Here is a 9139-nt window from a genome sequence, read left to right as displayed (position 1 = left end):
GAAAAAAAAAAATGCATCAGTATGGGGACAGATGGAGCAAAACCAGGAGAAGGGAGAGAAATTTGGAGGCTTTTAAAGTTATCATTTAAAATAATAGCTTGAACTTTGATAACGGACAAGTGGATGGAGAGGTAAGAGGGCTTGAGAGAGATTTAGGCTAAAGTATAATAGAATGAGGCTAATCAGGTCTGATAGAATGTGAAGAGCAAGGAAGAGGATTAAAAACAAGGCAAGTCCTTGACAGCTGGTTTGAGAAACTGGATGGAAGGTGACAGCCTTTTTGAAGCTGGAAACCTAAGAATTACTTAAAACATGCCAAAATAAGGTTAAAAAATACCCTGTTTGGGGTATAATCAACTTGAGACACTAGTCAGATATGTAAATAGATGTATCTAGTCAGTAAGATTTGTGGATCAGAAATTCAGAAAATGATCAGATCTGGGGCTGTAGATTTGAGTATTATTTACCTATTCAGTGAGAACTTGCAGAGCAAAGGTTGGCTCTACGGGGGGATGCTGTTCCGTCGAAGAGGATTCTTTTTTTTTTTTTTTTTTAATTTTTCCTGCCTCTCATCACAATGATTAGAAAAGAACTTATGGATTTTATTTAGAGGGCAGAAGTCAACTGTGAAACGTTTCTTCTAGACAGGTGTTTAGTAATGTAGGTGAAATATCTATTTGTAATTATCTGAGCCTAGGACATAAATAATTTTTTCATATAAATACAAAATTTATTTTGTAAACTTTTTATATGCATTGTATTTCCTGAAATGAAACTGTGTGTATTGGGGACCATTTTCTTTGGCGATTTACTAAGAGCTATTCACTATTATGGACTATACCATAGCGTATAAAATAGCTTTACCGGTTATGGCATCTATGTTGTATTTCAATGTAATGCATTGTATTACATCAGTTTGAAATTTTAGTTGTTGTAAGCACACACAGGACAGAGATTTGAAACTTAGAAACATTAAAAGTTGTTTCATATTCTCACACATGTAATTTGTGCATAGCAGAATGATAAGAAAATGGGAAAATATCACATTGATTTCTTTTATATCTGAATTTCTGATTGTATTAAACTTGAATATGATTCAATTTGAATATGGGTTTCACCCATGACTACAGCCTCTTACACTGTTATTTATTTTTGCACTCTGTTCCTTAGGATGTTGTCTATTGAAGGATATTGCCTCCATGTCATTTGGGCACTGGAAACTGAATTTCGAGATAAGCAATATATTTTCTGTGATATCATGTCATCCAGTGCCATAACAAACAGAGAATTATGTCAGCACTAAATATCAGATTTCCTCATTTTACCTTATTGGACTGTCTATAATTTACTTTTATTGAGATTAAGGGTATTTGGTTCTTATTTATCATAACATTTTTAATACAGTGTCCAACCATACATCTGAATTTGTAGTTCCTACTCTTCTTGGTTATGATGTCTTCTCATCGTCTGAATTATATTAAATTCAAACATTTGCATAGTTGCCACACAAAGTCTAATATCTTAATTCACTTTTTCACACGTATCACTTTACTTTAAAAAAAAAATCTTAACTGGTCAAACTATACTTGTATTCCAGTGAACACTTTGATAAATACAAAGTTACTTTCTTTTAATCTAGTCATTAAAGAACAGAATTCATTCTCCCTGATGTAGATATTTTGTAGTGCTCACTTTAACAGAACGTATACTAAGATTGGAATGATACAGGGTAGATTACCTGGCCTCTGGGCAAGGATGACGCACACATTCATGATGCAGACATTTTGTAAGAGTTGTTTCTGTGGCTAATTTTCAGGAGGCCATCCTTACATATTTGAATCTTCACTTTTCTGGGAGTATTGTTATTATCTGAACAAATGATTAATGGCAACCCCTAAAATAGACAGCAAGTGGAAATATTACTGCAATGAAATCAAATTTTATTGGTCACCGTTCAGAGAGATAATTGTACTCTACTGGATCAGATCTCATATTCTAAATGCCATTTCCTATAAAAGCTCATTTTTTAAGCTCTTTTCTGGGCTCTGTGTCATTCTACTTTATCCTAGGAGCACTGTGATTTCAGAGGGATTCCCCTGGTGGAAAGGCTGTTCCTTTCTTCAGGGTCAGAGGAATAAGTGGTAAACTTGATCGCAAGGAGGGGAACAGCTACATGTGAGATGGCCAGATGACAAATTACCACTAACATTATATTAGGTGTTTATTTATGAAGGTGTTTTTGGTTTATGTCTGCGACTTTCTTTTCACAAAATGTATGCATCATGGACACAACATTTTGCAGTGATTTTGAGGGGTCCTTTGACCTCAGGTTATCAAGCCAATATTTCCTCAAGCTCTGACACTTTTTAAGTCTATGACTCAAGAGCTATTGTCACCCTCTTCCTCCCACTGATCCTTAGAGCAGGGAGAGAAAGAATATTTGTATGAACCAATTTGGAAATTTGTCAAAATTCAAATAGACCATTACCAGCAGAGCTTAAATCTGCACAAAGCCTCCCCCCGCCCCACTCACTCAAAAAAAAAAAAAAAAAAAATCAATTCTTTCCACTATGCCCTGCTGCTATTATATACATGTCCACAAGCACTGAACCCATGTGTAATGATTAACCTGTCATAACAAAACCAAAATCTATCATGATAATAGTTTTTTCTAATGTTTTCTTTTTATTACTTTTGATTACATCAAAATATGTGGACACTTCATTAGTTATCTATTGCTAAACAAATTACTTCCAAATTAGTGACTTACAACAATGCTTAATTATTTTTTCATCAGTTCTGCTGTTGGGGAGCTGGCTTAGCTGGGGCCTCTGCACCAGGGCCTCTTACAAAGCTGCACTCAAGGACCATAGCCATCCCAAGGTTCAACTGGAGCAGGATCTGCTTCCCAGCTGACTCAGTGGTTGTTGGCAGGATTCAGTTCCTCTAGGGCTGTGGGTTTGAGGGCCTCATTTCCATGCTGGCTGTTGAACTGGAGCTCACTTCCTGGCCAGGTGGCTCTATGCACCAGAGTCATCATGTTCAGGGGCCAGGGAGGGAAGTCACGATCTTTTATAACCTGACCATGGAGTGTCACCTCATCTCTGTGCCGCACTCTCTTCTCACAGCAAGTCATTGCATTCAGCCCAGCGTGAAGGGGAGGTGATTACACAAGAGTGTGAACAGCGGGAGTTGGGAGATCATTGGGAGCCACGTCAGAATCTGCCCACCACAAATATACTCATATTACATTGATTTTTGTAATTCAAACCTCATAAATTCTCTCAAGAGCACTTTGATTGATGAATGAATGTATGTGGTTTGGGAGAGAAATTGTTTCTTCATTCAAGTACATATACTTTTGTATATTCATTCAAATACATATGTTTTTTGGCAAAGCCTCTGTTAGATGCTCAGAATGCAGGAATGAACTCCTGATCCTTGCCTCAAGGGGCTAAACTTCTGTCTATGGACAGACAGAATGACATATGAGCAAGGTTGTAAACAGGACTGTAATGAGGGTGCACAGTGAGAGGATTTCTTCAGGCCGATATACCCTCTTTGTATGATTTCACCAAGTATGTGGCCTGCTGTGGCAAGTAATGACATCATTTTACTCTGAAAATTTGTTTTATTCAGTTTACCATCATGGTCATTCCTTGCTACCTCATAGTGAAATGGGAGCCACTAGAGGTGATTAACAAACTATGGTCCATGTCTCCATGTCTGGACAGTTGGCCCAAAGAAAGGAACAGTCACGTCTACACTGGAGAGCAGTCAGGAAAGGTCTTCATGGGGAGATGGAGTTAAATTTGAGTCTTGAAAGGCAATATCCCAATCAGATGGCTGGGTGTATATGGTTGGTGGTGCCATTTGGCAAGGCAAGGAATACATGAGAAGAAATAGGTGCAGTGTAGAAATACTATCTTAATATCCCATTAGTCAGGGTTTGGACAAAGAAAATAGAATCCCTGCTTTCTAGCTAAAAAAAAAATAAAGGATTTAATAAAGGTTCTTGTACTGTTTCTAGAAGAGGCTGGCCCTGAGCTGAGGCATCATGGGTCCACTTCCTACATCAGAAAAAGACGTCTTCTAGCTTGTCTCTCTGGAAATAACATGCATTGCCGAATGCAATGTTTGCTCTAGTCTCACATCTGTGATTGTGGTTGTAAGAAAGTCTGGGAAATGCAGTCAGTGGGTTTGCTAGCCCTGCTCGAAGGACGTGGGAATAGTAAGAGCCATCGGTCACATGGTAACATTGGACATGTTGTTTGAATTGCTTGTGGGACACCTTCGTGGAGAAGCCCAGCAAGCTTGGGATAGACAGGGCTGAAATTCAGGGGCAACCTACACGTCAGATCTGGTGGTAGCTGATATCCTGAAAATATGTATCACTCGAAAAGAATGCGAGACCCAACAAAGTCTCCTCACAACTCTCTATGATATTGTATATTCATTTTTAGGAAAAGCCAAGAACGTTAAAAACCCTAAGTTGCCAAGAACCAATTAAAGCATCTATTTCAACTTTCGCCTGATATTTGAATTTGTTGGCTCCCTGACTAAAGGAGCAATGACACTGAGTTTAATATCTTTTAAAATGACCCACCCCATTGTCAGACTATGTGTTGTCTCTGAAACTGTTAGATTCATCCGAAATTATTCTCTCCCAAACCTCCACTCATTCACTGTTGGTTTTTTTTCTTTCAGTACCGGAAGGCTTCCAGAATATGTTTGTGTCCCATTTCATTCAAATGTCTATCAAAATTAGTAGAGAATTCATAATATTATGAGCCTCCTCTTTGGATCGATTGCAAGCCATGAGTTACTTTGAATACTTGACAAACACTTCTGTAAAGAGACAGAGGAAATCCTAGAAGGTTCTATTTGCTGGTATTTTCTGTGGGTCCCAGGGCTTTGAAGAGATTCCTGAAGCTTCCTCACCCCCAGTTTTGTGACCCCCCTGCACCCACCCGGGGCATCTCGGTGACTCCCCACCCTCTCTGAGTCAGCTGGCCAGGTTCCATCTCTGCTCGCCCTGCGGGGTCACCTATGCAGCAGGAGGGTCGGTACCTTTTCTCTGTGACTCTTCTTGCCACACTTCCTCATCTCAATGTTCTCATCTGAAATGTTTCCTTCCCTGGATGATAGCAGTGGACCGAGAGAAAATCTGATGCTCCTAAGTGGGTAACCCCAGGGCCAGATAAACACAATGAAATAGATCTCAGGATTCCATGTTTAAGGATATCGTTTTTGAATTTTAAAATATGACTTAGCAGAGGCCAGGCACACCTACGTGCCGGATGCGGACAAGCAGCACAGCAAGAAAAGGCAGCCGAGGTCTGGAAAAAGCAGACTGTTACTAGATGACGTTTCGTTCAAAAGGATTGTTTTGCTAGGATGATTCTGTAGGAGAGTAAAGCTAACAAAATTTTTTTGTTTTATTGAAATTCAAGTTAGTTAACACATGGTGTATTATTAATTTTGGGGAAGCTAACGGTTTCTAATCCATTATATAATATAAGCACCTTGCTAGATCTTTCATTTACTGGTTTTATTTAACACCTACCACTAAGGTAACTGTTGTTCTCTCTTTATGCTAGATAAGAAAATGAAAGCTCTCATGTTCTGTCTCCCTTTCTGATATTTCCCACTCATTTTTTTCTCCTTTCCCCTCTGGGAAATGAACAAAGGGTGGTGGAAAGGGAGGTGGGCGGGGTGGGGGTGACTGGGTGACGGGCACTGAGGGGAGCCCTTGATGGGATGAGCACTGGCTGTTATGCTATACGTTGACAAATTGAACTCCAATAAAATAAATAAATAAATAAATAAATAAATAAATAAATAAATAAAGAATGTCACACTGCCTGTTGGCAGATAGAACTACCTTCATACTTCGGTGATAGCCTTCCCAGATTCTATGCAATGTAATTACATAATTAGAATCATTGTTATGTTTAACCAGTTTTTTTATGTCAACTCAAAATGTAACAACTCGAAACATAAACCTATCACATCCTTCAAAAAAAAAGAAAGAAAATGAAAGCTCAGAGATGTTAGGTAACATGTCCCCGTATTAATTACTCTTCCTTTAGCAGTGCTCTCTACGATACAGCGGCTGAGAAGCGTGGCAGAGGGCAAGACAAAGATCTTTTTCACTGTCCTGTTGCTCAGTGGATTGATTTGACCAGATTTAAAAAGTTCCAACAAGATTTCTTAGGACAGTCTCACTTTGTATTTTGTTGGGCTTTATTTTCCCCCAAAGGTAGCTTTCCCTTGTCATTGCACTGATGACTCCCCATCCAGAACATCTCTCTTGGGGGAGCATCACACCTGGCCAATTTGGGTTCTCAGCTTATCTTCCTTCCTATTCAGCTCACAGGATTTTGGGGCTTTGGTGTCAGGCCGGAGCCTAGAAGAGAGTGTGATTGTTTTCATTAACTTCTGAGATAAACCACATCCCTCTGCCTGGAGCGAGGAGAAGCTTGGGATGTATCAAGTGCCAGCTAATAAACCTGTTAAGACAATTAGGATATTGTTTTGGAAATTTGAATTGCAATCTCACTGCTATGGGCTTGTTTGTTGGTTGGCTTAAAGAATATTATTATTTCAAGAAATCTGGAGTCCAGAAGCTTTGACCCATTTCCTGTCGGCTTTACAGATTCATTTTACAGATGAAATCATTGAGATCCTGCGTGATGGAATAATGAAGTGTCTTTTCCAAAGTCAGAGAGAAAATTAGTAAAAGAAAAATGGGCCAGAACTCAGAATTATGAAGCCTTATATCTAAATTCACCCCCCTGCCTCCCGTACACACACAAACACACACACACACAAGAACACACACACTCTAACTAGACCCTTTTCTTCCTTTCTGAGAGATAACATCCACACGGAGGTATACATTACCCACAGGTCAACGTCAGATCAAATGACCAGAATCTGGTTGGTGCTGGCCATTAAGAGGTGACCTCGGTGCTGTCTCTTAGGGACCAGAATTGCTCGGGGGAGGTTTTCCTATATCACATGCTTCCATCATCTTATTTCTCCTGACCAAATGGGACATTAGACCACTTGGAAAATTTTTACAAATGCATATTGTATCCATGTGTGCAGTACAAGCCCTGTTTCAAATATGTATATACATTGGCAACCTCTCCTTTTCCTTTCAGGAAGTTGGAAACAGATGTTTCAGCTAAACTAATAACTAGGCTTCTGTATTTGTGTTTGGAATTCAAAGAACTTCTATCCAGTGGATTAAAGTCAAATTCATATAGTTTGCCTGATGAAGTGAAAGAATAACAAGTGTGATAAATATAGGAATTTTTTTGTCATTGGAAGATATTCTTCATTTACTGAAAAAGATGTGTGAAAAACTGTGTGAACAGGGGCCTGAATTTCACTTTGTTCTATTACTATTACAAATATTTCCTGCTCTATATTATGAGAACTAATTGACCTATCATCTTATATTGCTTGCTAAGGCTATACATGCAGCCTATGTCTTATCTACATAGATAGATGTCAGTGTTCTTTTTTTTAAGGATTTTATTTATTTATTCATGAGAGACACAAAGAGAGAGAGAGGCAGAAACACAGGCAGAGGGAGAAGCAGGCTCCATGCAGGGAGCCCGACGTGAGACTCGATCCCAGGACTCTAGGATCACGCCCTGGGCCAAAGGCAGGCGCTAAACCACTAAGCCACCCAGGCTGTCCGATGCCAGTGTTCTTAGGCACCCATAAACCATGGCTTATTCTCTATTTTTCATAGTTTATTCTCCAGGAACTATCATAGTAAAGAATTCTTTTTAGTGTAAAACTGCACTAAATATATATATATATATATATATATATATATATATACACACACTAAATGTATACACACATGTACACATATATACACACATGTAATGTGTATATATAATCATGTTTATATATAGAATATATAAATACATTTTATATAAAATATATAAATACATTTTATATATTATTAATATATATTTTTATATTATATAAATATAAGATAATATTTTTATATATTATGAATTTTAAATATTATGAATTTATATATTATTAAATTTATATATATTTTTACATTTATATATGTATATATAAATTTTTATATAAATATAAAATATATTTTATATAATAAAATTTATACATTTATACAAATTTATATAAATATAAATATATAAATACTATATATAAAGTATATATAATATAAACATAAATATATATATAGAGAGAGAACTAATTGCCTATGATATTCTAGGCTCTCAGAAAGTAAATATGAGTAAGATCCTTCAAGGAGCTCCTATTTTCATGGAAGAAGCACCCATGGATTCAACCAACTGCATACAATAGATGCTCAGAGTGCCACCTGCTGTGCAAAGAGCTTCCTGTTCTCTTCCCCTCTTCAGTGAGGAGGGCATGAATGGCCCAGCTTGTCGGATGAAGAAATGCAGGATTACAAGTATGTGCAGCCTACCCAGGGTCCCACAGCAAGGAAACAGCAGAGTACACCAGAACTCGGGCCCTCTGATTTCTTGTCTAGTGCTCGCCAACTCTCTTCATCAGCCTTTGAAGTGGGAGTCGTGGGCTAGAAAGCTAGACGTGCACCAGGCCCAGGGGTGGGAGGCATGAGAGAGGAGAGGGGCATACAGCTGAGGAAACTGATCTTCCTTTATATTCTCACCCTCTTGTCAGTAAGAGAGGTAGATCTGTGAAGAATATGTGCTATTATCCAACTTCTACACCCCAGTGAGGACAACAACCCACTCCTTCCCTGGGACCTCAACTCAGCCTTCCTGCTTATTAGGTTTGTGTGTGTGTGCGTGTGTGTGCCTATGTTTGTTTGTTTTTCTAACAAGTTTGCTTGTAGCACGTTTTTGTCTCATAAAATCTTGTTGAAAGCCATTAAAATTGCTATTCATTTTTCACCTGACAATTTTATTGGCCACTATGTTTTAATCTAGCATAGGCACTTTGTTGGTGTTCTCATCTCTTGACCCAGCCTCTGACTGATCTGAAATAAACTAATTAAATTAGCTCGGCAGTCACTGTTGGTTGGTAAAGTGTGCTGACACCTTGCTCTTGATGCTGGAAGTGGTTGTTTCAGTTGTCCAAATTGAAGCTTAGTCTT

At 38.3% G+C, this 9139-nt stretch overlaps 1 non-coding gene across 1 annotated transcript; it reads left to right on the top strand.

Annotated features, from left to right (window-relative positions):
• The first annotated feature begins 1684 nt into the window (after positions 1-1684).
• On the top strand, positions 1685-1790 carry LOC112665191 (U6 spliceosomal RNA). Its single transcript, XR_003140278.1, has one exon. It is a non-coding gene; the product is annotated as a U6 spliceosomal RNA (small nuclear RNA).
• Positions 1791-9139: the final 7349 nt, after the last annotated feature.

This window comes from Canis lupus, chromosome 17, assembly GCF_003254725.2.
Source record: "Canis lupus dingo isolate Sandy chromosome 17, ASM325472v2, whole genome shotgun sequence".
Taxonomy (NCBI): Eukaryota; Metazoa; Chordata; class Mammalia; order Carnivora; family Canidae; genus Canis; species Canis lupus.
This window is presented reverse-complemented; position numbering and strand designations above follow the sequence as displayed.